Below are 17,136 nucleotides of genomic sequence, written 5' to 3' on the forward strand. Positions count from 1 at the left end.
GGGGAGGAAAAACATACCTGAATCCTTTTGTTTTTCAGGCAAGTTTTTCTGAAGGATCGCAAAGACGGATTGACTTACCACCACCCTCTCTTTTTCTTTTGTCTTCCTCTTCTTTGTGCACAATTCGTTAAGGAACTTTGCATACTTAAGGATTTGTTTTACAGTGTCTAGGAGAGGGATATTGATCTCAACCTTCCTGAAAGTGTCCAACAATTCCCTATCGTTGTTTCCCTCAAGATCCTTCGTTCTGGCAAGTCTTAAAGGAAAAGGAGGTTTAGGCATATAACCATTTAAGGAAGGAAAAGGGTTAGTGGGTACTCCCTTTTTCTTTTCTTGAGGTGGTTTACTGAAGAAGTACTTTCTTTTTCCAAATTTTATGGCCAAACTGTCGTTGATGGTAACTCCAACTCTTTGCCACTATAGAGTGTAATTGCACTCACATTCTCTCTTGGGTTTGATTTGAGCTATGACGGGAGCTTTCCTGATTGCCTCTCGAACTTGCTCACTGAAGTGGCAGGCTAAGATACTTGAGTTCCAAAGGCGTCGAGAGCATTCTTGATGTCCTGTTGAAATTTCAAAGAGTTATCAGCTAAACTCTTAACAATATCCTCCACGGGCATACCTGAACTCGATGACGCTCCATTGCTAAGTTAAGCTTGCTCGTTCTGTCCACCCCATTTGAAATTTGGGTGATCTTGCCACCCCTAGATTATAAGTCTAACTGAAGGGGTATCTCCATCTATTTTTTCCATTAAAGTTGAACTCTCCAATAGCATTTGCTTCTGAAATTATCCCTTGTTGAACATTAGGGCATACATCGACCGTGTGCCTAATTACCATGCATACTTGGCAAACTACATTGAGTTTGTCCTTTTCTTGGACCATCTATTTCACAACATCAACCATATCACAAACTTAACTTTTAAGTTCACTTACCTCAAATACAGTCTTTACATTAATTGAGGCCCTTGTGCCAAATTGTTGGGAGTTCCCCACTATGGTAGCTATGAGCTTCATCGCTTCGGAGGGAGTTTTGCTAACCAGGGCTTCTTCCACTGCGACATCTATGTTGCGCTTGTCATTATGCAATAAACCCTCATAAAAATATTGGATCAACAGCTGATTTGAGATCTGATGATAAGGGAACTTTGCGTAGATCCTCTAGACCTCTCCCAATACTCACGAAGCGTCTCTCCATAAAATTCGAGGATTCTATAAACTTCTTTCCATGTGTTTGTAGCTCGTGAACGGGAAAGAAATTTTTCAGGAATTGTTGCTACATTTCCTCCCATGACATAATACATCCTAATGGTAGGATGTAGAGCCAATCCTTCGCATCTCCTTTCAAAGAAAAAGAGAATGCTCTCATGTTGAGTTGCTCTTGAATCACTCTATTTGACCTCATCCCACTACAAATGAGATGGAACTCCTTAAGGTGTTTCTGTCGGTATTCACCTACCAGAGAAGGAATGGAGTAAGTGAATTCATCTAAGATTTTAGTTTGAACGTACATGTCATCTCAGGATAGGCAATGCATAGGGACTACTGGGTAAAATTTAGTGCTACAAGCTCCCTCAATGTTTTCTTTGACTCTACCATTAGTGGAATTTCCTCTCCAAACTCCTCTTCTTAGGACTCTTCTTCTTCTGATGTTTCTTCTACATGGATGGAATTGTTTTGCGCGGCTCAATCCCTATTTTATCTTCTGATTCTCCTCTCCACCCGATACATTTTTGCAAAATATAATAGTCTGGACCCTTTAGGAACGTTGATCATGCATCAAAAGAGAACTAAGTAAGTCAGTAAGAAAGTATAAGTTTTCTAATAAATAAACCAATTGCTCCCTGGCAACGGCGCCAATTTGGTCGTGGCCATTAGGGCATCGTGATAACCCCATGATTTGAACCAAATAAATTTCTTGCCTTACTTTACTAAATATAGAAAAGGGAAGTACAGAGTCGATCCACATAGAGTCGACAAGATTTCTAAACCACAAAGCTTATAGTAAGTAAATAAAAGGAAGATTTGGGATAGATGATGCTAAATAAAAATAAATTGCATGAAATAAAATAATGCGGAATAAATTTAATGCACGAAGTGTGAGTTGAGTGAATTGAGTGTGAATTAATCAATTAAACAAAGACCTACCTTGGGTCGGTCTAGTTTTTCCCATTCCTTATAATTCTATCATAGACTTAATCATAAAATGAGCATGAGACCTTCCAATTAAAACTTAACCAACTCACATAGAATCCTAAGTGGCAACCCATAAGATCAAATTAATTTAAATTTTAAGCGAGAATCCTCACAAAAAAAAAAAATAACAAGCATTAAGCTTAAGGGCATGCTAAGTTGAATAATCAATTTCCATCATCTAATCGATTACTCAAGGTCAAAGTCATGTAGATTAGAAAGAGAATGCTTATTAATTAGAACCCTAAATTCATGTCATGGCCTTACTTAATATTTTCTTCTAGGTGATTAACTAACTAAATTACAAATTAGGGCTAATTAAAAGCAATCAATCAAACTAGCACGGTTAATTTTTCAGATATTCCTATGGAAGAAAGATTGAAGAATAATTGCACAATGAAATCTCTATTTATCAGAAAATCTCAGCAAAATACAAACCCAAGTCTCAAGAATCCTAACGTTTAACCCTTAATTATCTTAGAGCTCAAGTTCTTCAAGTTCAATCTTCACCAAGAATGGAATAATCTAACGTTTACAGCAGAGAGTTTGAGATTACAAATGAAGAAAATCGAAAAACGACATTATGATACTCAAAATGGACCAAAATGATGATATAAACCAGCGCCACAGTGTCGCAAAGCTAAAAAGAGCTTTGCAACGTTGGGCGAATAGTTTTCGTAGCATTGCGGCACAAAGTTGTGATGTTGTCACAATGCTTGCTTGCGCTCGCGCACAACGCACGACGTCCATTAAAATTCGAAGCATCGCAATGCCGCATGTAGCATTGCAACACTGTGCTATTTTGCCCAAAAAGCATCACTTCTGTCTTCAAGTATTGCAACGCTGCGCCTAAGGGCATAATGGTTATTCCCTCGGCCGTTTTTCAACCCTAATGGATTTTAGCACCAAACTTAGCCATTTTGACATTGTTTTGCACCGAACGCCCCGCTCTACCTCTTATGCACCTGAGACCTATAAAAACATTAATTAAACTCATTAAAATGAACTGATGACCTCAAATTAAGAAAAGGAAGATAGCATATTTTCGGTGTGATCAATTGTTTAGGGATAAAACCCCAAATTTTAAATCCATAAATAGAAAGAAAAAAAATTGTAGCACCAAGAGAAAAAAAAAACCAAGAAACACCATAATGGCCTTATTATTTATTTTTTTTAAGAAGATACAAATGGGTGTAGGTGCACTGGAGCACCCTCATAGTACCCTCATTATATCCCAACTTCATTGACATTCAATAAATTAGTACAGATATACAACCCAACTAGGTTGGCAAAACTAAAAGCTTGCTTTGAAAAAAAAAAATCAATCAAGGTCATGTTATTCAATTTTATTGTTGGGATGTTCATGTTTAATGAAAATGAACACAGTTTTTGCTTTAAAAAAATCTTATTAATTTTTATTTTTTTTATTTTTTTTTTTTGCAACCACGATTTAGTTAATTTTTAAAAATATGGTAGTATTGCCCCATACAAAAGAGCTCTTTTATCGTTTTAGTTTTCAACTAAACTGTTTAAGGATTTTTCATGGGATAGAACTACAAATTTTTAAACAAATAGTCCCTAAAAAGTTGTTGCACCAAGAAAAAAAACACTACAAACTCCACAATAGTTAATTGAAACCCCACTTTCATCAAAAAAAAAAACTAAGTTAATTTTCTAAATAACTCACTTCTCGTTTAATTTTTAACTAAATTGTTAAGAGATTTTTCAGCTAAAATTTTTTGGTAGCATTAGCCCTATCTAATGAGCTCCATCCTTGTTTTTATTTTCCTTTTAATTGTTTAGAGATTGTCGAAGGGTAGAACCCCCATTTTTAAAATCCATAATCCTTAAATAAAAAATAAATTGTAGAAACTATACCATGCCCTAAAACTCGTAGATAGTAAATGTTACTAATTGACCATCAACAATACAAAGTTATAGATGTTAAATCAATAAAGTTATTGTTTGTATTGTTATTTATTTTGTCGTAATAACCCTAAATTCAATAAACTAACATCCAAGGTTGTTTTATGAGCCTTGAACTGTATATTGAGACATACAGGAATCAATGTCTAAGATACAGCCTAAAAGATCTATAGTATAGGGATAAGGCTGGGTACCTTATCCTAGTATCACTATGGATACGACCTTTTTTGTATTTGATCTAAACATAATGATCCAATGCGTTCGTGTAGGTGACACGCGAGTGTAGGTATCCTACGAAATGTGTATGCATAATACTAAATTGTGAAATAGTAACCATTAGATGTAACACCATTAACTAGTTAGGTTTCTATTTCCATGATGACTGCACATTAGATTATGGAGTCCCTCCAAGAGATGTTTGGACAACCCTCTGCTCAGACCCGACACAAGGCCTTCAAGTACATTTATAATGTGCGATTGAAAGAGAGCCAATCAGTGAGAGAACATGTTCTCGACCTGATGGTCCATTTTAATGTTGCCAAAATGAACGATGTGGTCATAAACGAGTAGAGTCAGGTCTCCTCTATTTTGAAATCTCTCTCGAAGAGTTTTCTTTAATTCCGCAGCAATGTGGTAATAAACAAAACACGGTACAATCTGACTACCCTTCTAAACGAGTTACAGACTTTTCGATATCTTATAAAAGATAAGGAGCCAGTAGTAGAAGAGGAAAATGTTACCCATTCCAAAAAGTTCCATAAGGTTTCATCTTCTGGAACAAGTCTATTCCATCAACTTCTAGTATTAAGATGATCCAGAAAAAGGAAGGAGGGAAAAGGAATGCTCACACTCCTGTCAAAGGCAAGGGCAAAGCTAAGGCTAACAGGGTAAATGCTTCCACTGTAATGTGGATGGTCATTGGAAATGCAATTGCCCCAAGTACCTTGCTGAGAAGAAGAAAGAGAAGAATGGTAAATATGATTTACTAGTGCTGGAAATTTGTTCAGTGGAAAATGACCATGATGCTTGGATACTTGATTCATGAGCCACTAATCATGTTTTTTCTTCTTTACAGGGAATTAGTTCCTTTCAGTAGCTAGAAGAGGGTGAAATGATGCTCAAGGTTGGAACGGGAGACGCCATTTCAGCTCGTGAAGTGGGAGCTGCTAAGTTGTCTTTTGGAAATAGATTTCTGTTTTTAGAAAACTTATACATTGTTCTCAAGATGAAGAAGAACCTTGTTACTATTTCTTGTTTAATCGAACAATCATATTCTGTCTCTTTTAATTCAAATGAAGCATTCATTGTGAAAAATGGTGTGGTTATTTGTTTAACTAAACTAGAAGACAACTTATATATGTTAAGACCAACTAAAGCAAAAGCACATTTAAATCATGAGATGTTTAAAACTTTTAATACTCAAACTAAAAGGCGAAGAATTTCTCCAAGTAACAATGATACCTACCTTTGGCATTTGAGATTAGGCCACATAAATCTCAATAGGATCAGGAGATTGGTAAATAATGGACTCCTAAGCAAGTTAAAAGATGATTCATTACCTTCATGTGAATCCTGTCTTGAAAGAAAAATGACTAAAAGACCTTTTAGTGGGAAAGGTTATGGAGCCAAAGGGCAGTTAGAGCTCATACATTCGAACCTTTGTGGACCGATGAATGTAAAGACTAGAGAAGGGTATAAATACTTCATCTTTTTTATAGATGATTATTCAAGGTATGGTTAATTATACCTAATAAAATATAAGTATGAAGCTTTTGAAAAGTTTAAAGAGTATAAGGCTGAAGTTAAAAACTTATTAGGTAAAACAATTAAAACACTTCAATCTGATTAGGGTGGAGAGTACATGGATTTAGAACCTTATTAGATATGATTCATTCTATGATGAGTTATGCTCAATTGTCTAAATCGTTTTAGGGGCATGTAGTAGAGACTGTAGTTCACATCTTAAATATTGTTCCCTCGAAGATTGTTTCTGAAACCTTTCGAGTTATGGAGGGGACGTACACTGAGTTTACATTACTTCAGAATCTGGGGTTTTCTTGCACATGTGTTAGTGACAAACCCTGGGAAGTTAGAACCTCATTCAAAATTGTGCCAATTTGTAGGTTACCCTAAGGAGACGAGAGGTGGTCTATTCTATGACCCTCAAGAAATAAAGTGTTTGTATCAACAAATGCTATAATTTTAGAGGAAAACCACATGAGAGATCATAAACCATGTAGCAAAGTAGTATTAAATGAAGCTATTGAAGAATGAAAAAGGGTTGTTGATGAAGCTGGCCCTTCATCAAGGGTTAAAGAAGAAGTCAACACTTCAATCAGTCTCAACCTTCTCAATCATCGAGAGAGCCTCGACGCAGTGGGAGGGTTTTGATGTAACCTAACCATTACTTGGGTTTAATAGAAACTCAAGTTGTCATACCAGATGATGGTGTTAAGGATTCATTATCCTATATACAGACAACGAATGACGTAGACAAAGACTAATGGGTGAAAGTTATGAACCTTGAAATGGAGTCTGTGTACTTCAATTCAGTATGGGAGCTTGTAGATTTACCTGAAGGTTTCAAACCCATGGAGTGTAAATGGATCTACAAAACCTAGACTTGTAGCAAAGGGTTATTAACCAAAGGAAAGGGGTTGACTATAAGGAAACTTTTTTCCCTGTTACTATGCTTAAATCTATAAGAATTCTCTTGTCCATAGCCACATATTATGACTGTGAGATATGACAAATAAATGTCAAGATTGCTTTTCTAAATGGAAATCTTAAAGAGAATATCTTTATGTCTCAGCTCCTGGGGTTCATAGCCCAAGGTCAGAAGCAAAAAGTTTGTTGGCTGAATAAATCCATTTATGGATTGAAACAGGCATCCAGATCTTGGAACATTAGATTTGATACAACGATCAAATCTTTTTGTTTTGATCAAAATGCTGATGAACCTTGTATCTACAAGAAAATCATCAATGATAAAATAGCTTTTCTAATACTTTATGTGGATGATATCCTACTCATTGAGAATGATGTAGGATACGTTACTAACATTAAGGAATGACTGGAAACCAAATTCCAAATGAAATATTTGGGAGAGGCGCAGTATGTAGTTGGGATTCAAACCATAAGAGATTGCGAGAACAAAATACTAGCTCTGTTTCAAGGAACTTATATCGACTAAATGTTGACTTGATATTCGATATAGAACTCTAAAAAGGGTTCACTTGTCTAAGGCACGTGGTTCACTTGTCTAAGGAACAGTGTCCTAAGAAACCTCAATAAGTTAAGGATATGAGATGTATTCCCTATGCCTCAGTAATGGCTAGCTTAATGTATGTCATGCTTTGCACTAGGCCAGACATTTATTATGTAATAGAAATTGTCATTAGTTACTAGTCCAATCTAGGGTTAGACCACTGGACAATGGTTAAGAACATCCTCAGGTATCTTAGGAGAATAAGGGACTATAAGTCGGTGTATGGAGCTAAAGATTTGATTCTTACAAGATATACAAACTCTGATTTTCGAACTGATAAGGATTTTAGAGAATCCAGGTCAGGGTCAGTGTTTACCCTAAACGGGGGAGTTGTAGTATGACATAGTATCAAGCAAGTATGCATTGCAAATTCCACTATGGAGGCTGAGTATGTAGCTGCTTATGACTAGAAGAAATTCGGACTTCAATGTCGGTTGAAAATAATATTATTGGATGTATTCGGTTGAAAAAACGGATCTTCAATGTTGGTTTTAAACCAACATTGAAGGCCTCCCATTATTTTATTTTTAAAAAAAATTAATCAAAATTTTGATTTCCCTCTCGCGCGCGTGTACCCTAAAATTTCATCTCTCAGCTCTCTCACTTTACCAAACGTACTGCAACACCCTCAATCGGTCGTTTGCCTACCCAAACAAACTCTCTCCTCTCTCAATAACTGTTGGTCGGCCGTTTACCTTCAGGTGGGGTTGTCTTCATCGGGCGGTTATCGGGCGGTCATCGGAAACGAGCTCGTCATCCAAGCTTTTCCATCGCAGGTATATTTGAACAACATTTTCATTTGCCTTCAGGGGGGGTTGTCTTCCTCTGTCATTTGATAGTGCATCCCATAATTTTCTGCACATCACAGGGACTCTTTCGAGTTTCTGTAAGCTCAATCGAGTGTTTGCATCACAATATTGGCATTGTCATGTTGTATCCATTTGAGAAATTTTGGGTTTATCTTCTTCAGAGCAGATTTATACTGTTGTTTAGCTGAAATTGGTTTAGCTGAAAAAAATTTCAGTCAAATATATACTGCTATTTAGCCATTCAACCTCAGGCTTCATTAGACGGTGCATTGTTCTGTTACTCATTCATCCAAGAACACCAATGTGTTATCCATGTTTATGTTGCTTTGTTATGTTACTCATCCATTATATATTCTGGAAACTTTCATGTGTTTACATTTATTTATAATTTACAAATGGTTTAATAACTCTTTATATCTGACCAATCTATCTTTTGATCCTCTATCTTGTTGTTATTCAAGTTGAGCAATATGGTTCCTATATAAGAAAATAAGAAATTAAGGTACTGATTATCCTGCACTTTAGTAAGGAACATTATTTTCGTTAATCTTTTGTAGCTTTGTGCAGTAGGCCTTTTTTCTCTTCCATCGATCTAATTTATACGTAACGTGGTTAATGGTTCATGCTTGTCATCTCTATATGTTACTGTTTAGAGTCCTTACCTCCCATTGGCTTTAGCTTAGAATTCACTGCCAGTTGTTGTGTGGTGTTGAGTGAAGTTTTTCATTTGTTAGGTTCAAGTTTGACGTGTAAGGCTAAATTTTGATTCTTGGGGATTTAGAAGGAAGATAGGAAGATTGCATTGGACGTGTTTTAAGAAGGTTGACAAGTGGAGAATGTGCACCCAACACAAAAAGGACTTCATAACAACATTAATAACAAGGACAAGGTAATATTTATAAGATGTTTATCTTAAAAGTCTAGTTGTTCTGAATTTCTTGAAGTTGCAAATTTTTCAATCATAATTTTATGCTTTTAAATTTTCCCTTGTTATTTTTTTTTTTTTTTTTTTTTGTAGATTAAGTTGCATATTTTACAATCATGGATAAGTCATGGATGAAAATGAATAGAATGTCAGCTGAGTATGGTTTAGGGGTTGAGGTGTTTATTAAAAATGGTTTACAACATTCAAATATACCGAATGTCATGAGTTGTCCATCTTTGAAGTGTGCTAATGCAAAGACTCTAGATGTGAACAAAATAAGAGAACACTTATTTTTTAATGGTATAGATCAAAGTTATCAGACATGGATTTTTCATGGTGAATCATTACCGATTAAGAGGAACAATGAAAATATGTCTACTAATGAAAGAGACAAAGCTGATGAAAATGATGTTGATATTGATGACACAATTGGAATGTTTGAGGCTGCATACAATAACTATTTTAGTGGAAAATCCTATAATTTTGAAGAATTATTAGATGATGCGAAGAAACCATTGTACCCAAATTGTAAAACTTTTTCCAAAATATCGACATTGGTAAAGTTATATAATTTAAAAGCTAAATTTGGATGGAGCGATAAGAGTTTCACTAAGTTGTTGGAATTAATTCATGACATATTACCTAGTCCTAATGAAATTTCAACTTCTACTTATGAAGCAAAAAAGATGTTGGGTACTCTTGGAATGAAGTACGAGAAGATTCGTGCATGTAGAAATGATTGTTGTTTGTTTAGAAAAGAACTCTCTAATGCAAATGTATGCCCATTTGTGGTACGTCAAGATAGAAGCTTCAAAAAAAATTTAAATGATAAGGCTAAGAATATCCTAGCAAAAGTCATGTGGTATTTCCCCCCAATTCCAAGATTTGAAAGAATGTTTCGAAGTAAAGAGACAGCAAGTTTATTGACGTGGCATGCTAAAAAAAAAAAAAGAAACAGATGGTTTATTAAAACATCCCAAAGATGCCCTATCGTGGAAAAAAAATAGACAATTTGTGGCCAGAGTTTGGGTCAGAACCTAAAAATCTTTGTCTTGCTCTTTCGACAGATGGGGTAAATCCACATGGAGATCTGAGTAGTAGATATAGTTGTTGGCCAGTGATGTTAGTGACGTACAATCTACCTCCATGGTTGTGCATGAAGCGAAAATTTTTTATGTTAACTGCACTAATATCTGGTCTTAAACAACCAGGAAATGACATAGATCTTTATTTAGTTCCGTTAGTAGATGACTTGAAAAAACTTTGGAAAGATGGGGTAAAATGTTACGATGCATATGAAGAACAACGTTTCATGCTTAAAGCCATTTTATTATGGACCATTAATGATTTTCCTGCGTATGGTAACTTGTGTGGTTGTACGATTAAAGGATATCATGCATGTCCAATTTGTGATAGAATACTTCATCCACTTATTTACCAAAATGGAAGAGGATGGCATATCTCGGGCATCGCAAGTTTCTACCCCGCCATCATCCATATAGGAAACAAAAGAAAGCTTTTAATGGCGCACAAGAATTAGAATTTAGCCCAGAACCATTAAGTGAGGAAGAAATTCTTGCAGAAAAAAAGTATCAATATTCATTTGGTAAGAAAAGTATCAAAGAAAAGAACAGTGGAGATAACACTTCAACTTATTGGAAGAAAAATATTCTTTTCGAGTTAGAATATTGGAAGTATCTTGACGTGCGACATTGTTTAGACGTGATGCACATTGAAAAGAATGTATGTGCAAATCTTATTGGCACATTGCTTGATAATCCTGGTAAAACAAAAGATGGAATAAAAACTCGATTAGATTTGGTGGAATTGAACATTAGATCAGAGTTAGCCCCTCAAGTAGGAGAGAAAAAAGTCTTTTTACCTCCCACATGTTATACATTAACACGAGCTGAGAAATTGAGCTTTTGTAAGGTACTATCAGAAATTAAAGTACCTGAAGGCTATTCATCGAACATTCAAAGTTTAGTGTCGCTCACAGATTTGAAACTTTACGGACTTAAGTCGCATGACCATCACGTTCTTATGCAACAATTATTATCGGTAGCCATTCGTGATATTTTACCCAAACATGTAAGAGTTGCAATTACTCGCCTATGCTTCTTCTTTAATGCTATATGTTGCAAGGCGATGGATTCATCTCAGTTAAAGGGTATGCAAGAGGATATCGTTGTCACTCTATGCCTCTTAGAGAAGTATTTTCCTCCATCATTCTTCACAATAATGGTACACCTTGTAGTGCATCTCGTAAGAGAGTTGAGTTTTGTGGACCTGTTTATTTGAGGTGGATGTATCCTTTTGAACGATACATGAAAGTGTTGAAAACTTATGTACGAAATAGAAATCGACCAGAAGGATGTGTTGGAGAAAATTATATTGTTGAAGAGACTATAGAGTTTTGTTCTGAATTCGTATCTGGTGTTAATTCTATTGGGCTAAACTCATCAACAAAGAAAGCGAATTCAAACATTGATAGAGCATTGTCAGCTGCTTCTTTTATCAGATCGAGTAAGGATGAGTTGGATCAAGCTCATCTTTATGTCCTTCAAAATGTAAATGATGTGCTTCCTTACGTCGAGTATGTAGATCTTCATCTTATTCTTGTTTTAGGTTACTTGATTATTCAATAATCTACTAACTTTGTCATTTATAATAGGCAACATATGGATATTTTGTCTAAGCTCAATTCTGGTAAAAATAAAAGTAGAAAGTGGCTTCAAGAAGAGCATAATCGTACATTCAGTCGGTGGTTGTCCACACGGGTAATCTCTAGAGACCTACTATTTGATGTATAATTAAATGTTAACTACTAAAATATTATGAAATATATCGTAGGTTGCACTAGCTCTCGAAGTACCCAAAAATTCCATATCGCCTTCTTTGAGATGGATAGCTAATGGACCTTGTCCAACTGTGGCAAAATATTCTGGTTATGTGGTCAATGGTTACTACTATCACACAAAGAATCGCGATGATGTTAGGAGGGTTCAAAATAGTGGAGTTAGTATAACGGCTACCACAATGCAAGTCTCTAGTGCTAAGGATAAAAGGCCCGTCATGTCAGATATGACCTTTTATGGTGTAATACAAGAAATATAGGAGCTTGACTATCATAGATTATCATTTATTTTATTCAAATGTAATTGGGTTGAGAATAGAACTGGAGTCAAAACAGACGAGTTTGGGTTTACTATTGTGGACCTCAATCGTATTGGACATAAATCAGACCCATTTATTTTAGCCTCTCAAGCAAAACAAGTGTTCTATGTAAAAGACCCCGCAAATTCGGGTTGGTCAATTGTTTTAACATCTCCACAACGAACAATTGAGGATGATTTTTATGAAGATGAAATAGGAGATATGCTACAAGAGTGTGGTTATGGAGGTATGCAAAGAATGCCCAATGTTGATACATTTACTGAGATTGATGATACAACATCCACATACATTAGACATGACTGTGAGGGTCGATGGGTTGATAAATAATGTATTAAACATGGTATGTCATTTACTATGGTTATATGTATTTAAATATTAAGATTATATGTTTTTTGTGTGAGTTTTTTTTTTGTTTTCAGATTGACATGGAAACTTCAACAAGTAGTAGTGAGGATGATAGAAATATGATCCCACAAAAATATAGTAGAATAAGTATACCACGTGGCCCAACTACAATGTCTGAGTTGGCACAAATAAGGACATCTGGGCAACGGTTGACCATCGATTATAATGAACATGGACAACCGGTTGGATCTGAAGCAAAGAAGATGCAGAGTTATATAGGAGTTTGTGTTCGACAACAAATTCCTATAACGTATGATTCTTGGAAAAAAGTTCCAAATCATTTAAAAGACAAACTTTTTGATTGTGTAGCGGTATGTTTTCTAAACTTTTAATTCATGTGCATAGTAGTTTATTAGTTTATTGTTTAACTACTTTTTTTCATTGTGCAGATGTCGTTCAATGTGGACTCTAAGTCCAAACATTGTATACTAATGTCTGCATCTAGGAAGTTTCGGACTTTCAAGACAACGTTGACTCAAAAGTTCATACTTCCATTTAAGAATGAACCTCGGTCTTGCAATTTCCACCGCAACAATATTCTCTTATAGAGCAAGATCATTGGACATCGTTCGTCAATGAACGATTGAGTGAAGAATGGGAGGTAAGTCATTCACAATAAATTACATGTCAACATTATCATTGTTTTGATAGGTAACTTCAACTAGATTTGTTGTACAGAAAATCAGTCGTGTTAAAAAAGAAAGACGTGCGAAATGTGTATATAATCACCACATTTCTCGGAAGGGCTATGCGAATCTTGCCCAAGAATTAGTGAGTTATTCGACTTAAATTAAATATTTTATTCTAATATGTTTATGCTAATTAAATATGTATGTTCATGTAGAACCTATCGAATGACCCTTCTTATCGGGCGACTTTATGGAAAGAAGCAAGAAAAGGAAAGAATAATGAATACTTTGATGAAGTTACTCGAGAATGTGCCAATCGGATTGTAAGTATATATTATGCAAAATTTAAGATGACATATATATAAGTTTAAGATGATATAGATATTGTGTGAAAATTGTAATATGTTTTACAGGATAAATTGGCTGAAGTTCATGAAGGTGAAGATGTTCTCACCGAAGCATTGGGTACGGAAGAACATTGGGGACGTGTTAGAGGAATGGGTGATTTTGTTTCCCATTCTCAATATTTCAAATTAGTAAAACCAAAGTCCTCTATGAGCCAAGAAACTGAAGGAGGCTCTAGTCAAAAAATTGTTCGACATGGTAAAATGTCAAGAGAAAGAACTCACAGCAAACAATCTCATCAGTCCAAATCATCTGTTGGAAGTGTTGCACTAAGTGCATCTGAAGAAGATACTGAGAAGATGTCTAAAGAAGATTTGGAGGTAATTTATTTATTGTGACTTTTAAATTTTAATCATATTGTACGTGCTTAACCATGCATGACATAAGTTCTTTTAAATTTGTTAAGGGGACACCATGCCACTTGGCTATAGGAACTGTAGATAATATTGTTGCAGTAGCCACAACATTTGATGATGATGTGTCATGCTTAACTGTTAAAGTTCTGATTGACATTGTCATTGGAGAAGATTTGCCTATACCAATTCCTGTGAAGGGTAAAATAGAGTTCTTAAAGCAAGCAATGGGCAACTTCGTAAAATGGCCTCGTGAACTTGTAGTTATGGGTGACGAGAAAAAAGTATGTTTCCTTTTCAGTTTATGAGTTTGGTTATTTATTATTTTTCCTACTTTGAATTTTTGTAACTTTGGTTATGGTAGGATCATTCACCAATTAAGAGCTTCAGCCAGTCCTCCAAATATGCTAACGCTAATGGTACTATCAAATTATTGAACGGACATGCCATGCATAACATGAACGATGTAGACATGATCCGTATCTCTTTGGACGAGCATATATTTGGAAGAGACAAATTTATTTATTTAGGCCGTGATGATCTGCTCCAATATTGCAATATGGTTGAAATAGGCTACATGTGTATTTTGACATACATTGCGTAAGTATTACTCATCTAAATTCACTCATGTATACTTTGTTTCATGTTGATAAATAATAACTTTTACTTTGTTTAGGTATCTTTGGGATGAATGTGGTCGTGATATTACGAAGAAGTTTTTTATAATTGATCAAGCAAGAATATCGCCACACGTGAAGTCTCAAGATATCCGATCCAGAAATTTAGCCAATCAACTAGAATTGGCTAATTTAGACCAAATAGTCCTCATTCCATATAACACAGGGTAAGTAAATTGTGTTTATGTTGTGGCTAATTTGCATTATACATGTACTAATATTTCAAAATTGTTGCTTATTATAGTTATCATTGGATATTGATTGTAATCAATCTACAAGAAAATTGTGTTTATGTTTTGGATTCTCTTCGAAGCAAGGTTCAAGAGGATTTTCATGGAGTTATAAATATGTAAGTGTAATTGAACTTTCTTAGCTCTTAATTGAAGTATTTATGTTTAACTAATGTTTTTAAACTATTTAGTGGATTGAAAACATGGCAAGCCAAGCACGATCTCCAACACTATCGGTCTTCTCCAAAATGGAAACCTGTAAAGGTAAATTTGTATTCATTTTTTAACAATTTATGTTCATTCGACTTCTTTATAACAATTTAACAATTGTTTTCAACTTTATATGCAGTGCCCTCGTCAATTAGATTCTGTAGGATGCGGGTACTATGTGCAAAAGTATATACACGAAATAGTGCATAATCCTACTACTCCCATTACTAGCCTCGTACGTAAATTATTTATTTTTTTATATAGTGCTAGCTTTAATTTAATAAATGGACGTAAACTTATGTTGAGTTTATCTTTTTTTTTTCCTTTTTGTAGTTCAATACAAAAGATGCATATACGCAAGGAGAGATCGACGTAATTCGGACCCAATGGGCAAGTTTTGTTGGCCGATTTGTGTAAGGATGTAATTCTTGTTTTTTTGTCTCAATAGAATGTAAATGCTAGCTTAGAATGAATTTGTGGATAAATTCATAGGTGGAAGACGTGATCTGTTTATTATTGGAAGCTGTATTCATGGTATTGTGATAATGGTATTGTGATTCTTGTTTATTCATGGAATTAGTACTACTTGATATTTGTGAATGAGAGAAATGATGGCTTTGGTGTAAGTATTCTATGAAAGTCGAGTTCTTGTATTGTGATTCTTGTCTGGTTCTTGTATTGTGATTCTTATTTGTGGATAAATTCATAGGTGGAAGACATGATCTGTTTATCATTGAAAGCTGTATTTATGGTATTGTGATTTGCTTTATTCATGGAATTAGTACTAGATATTTGTGAATGAGAGAAATGATGGCTTGGTGTAAGTATTCTATGAAAGTCTGGTTCTGGTTGGCTTTGTGTAAGTATTCTATGAAAGTCTGTTTTAGTATTGTGATTCTTGTTTGTGGATAAATTCATAGGTAGAAGTCACGATCTGTTTATCATTGAAAACTGTATTTATGGTATTGTGATTCTTGTTTATTCATGGAATTAATACTAGATATTTGTGAATGAGAGAAATGATGGCTTGGTGTAAATATTCTATGAAAGTCTGGTCCTGGTATTGTGATTCTTGTTTGTGGATAAATTCATAGGTGGAAGATATGATCTGTTTATTATTGGAAGCTGTATTCATGGTATTGTGATTTTGGTATTGTGATTCTTGTTTATTCATGGAATTAGTACTACTTGATATTTGTGAATGAGAGAAATGATGGCTTTGGTGTAAGTATTCTATGAAAGTCTGGTTCTGGTATTGTGATTCTTGTTTGTGGATAAATTCATAGGTGGAAGACATGATCTGTTTATTATTGGAAGCTGTATTCATGGTATTGTGATTCTTGTTTATTCATGGAATTAGTACTAATTGATATTTGTGAATGTGAGAAATGATGGCTTTGGTATAAGTTGTATTCTATGAAAGTTTGGTTATGGTATTGTTTTGCAAATTTTGGTGGATAAATTCATAGGTGGAAGACAAATATTGATGAGTATATGTAATGGATTGGAAATATTGATTCTTGTTTGTGGATAAATTCATAGGTGGAAGACAAATATTGATGGGCTCGCCATGCAAATTTTTTTATACTTTTTAATATAAAACAATGACAGATATTTCCTGACCCAACACGAGACATATAATGTCGTTTTTAACGTATTTGACCAAAAAAATGAATTCGGCAACGAAATTTTAAAAAAATGGACAGATTCGGGTTTTAATGTCGATTAAGAATTAAAAAAAAAAAGGCTTTAATGTCGGTTGCAACCGACATTAAAGACCTTTAATCACTAAAGACCTTTAATGTCGGTTGAAACCAACATTAAAGACCTTCAATGTCGGTTGCAACCGACATTGAAGGCTGTGTTATTGGTGTTATTGAAGCCCTTTAGTGTCGGTTTAAAACCAACATTAAAGGGCTTTAATAACAC

At 34.8% G+C, this 17,136-nt stretch overlaps 2 pseudogenes; both read left to right on the forward strand.

Moving 5' to 3' along the window:
* The first annotated feature begins 4,928 nt into the window (after positions 1-4,928).
* On the forward strand, positions 4,929-11,769 carry LOC150036351 (uncharacterized; annotated as a pseudogene).
* Positions 11,770-12,593: 824 nt separating this feature from the next.
* LOC150036352 (uncharacterized) lies at positions 12,594-15,624 on the forward strand (annotated as a pseudogene).
* Positions 15,625-17,136: the final 1,512 nt, after the last annotated feature.

Source organism: Benincasa hispida, chromosome 5 (genome assembly GCF_027475165.1).
Source record: "Benincasa hispida cultivar pf3 chromosome 5, pf3_genome.v1.1, whole genome shotgun sequence".
In the NCBI taxonomy this organism is placed as follows: Eukaryota; Viridiplantae; Streptophyta; class Magnoliopsida; order Cucurbitales; family Cucurbitaceae; genus Benincasa; species Benincasa hispida.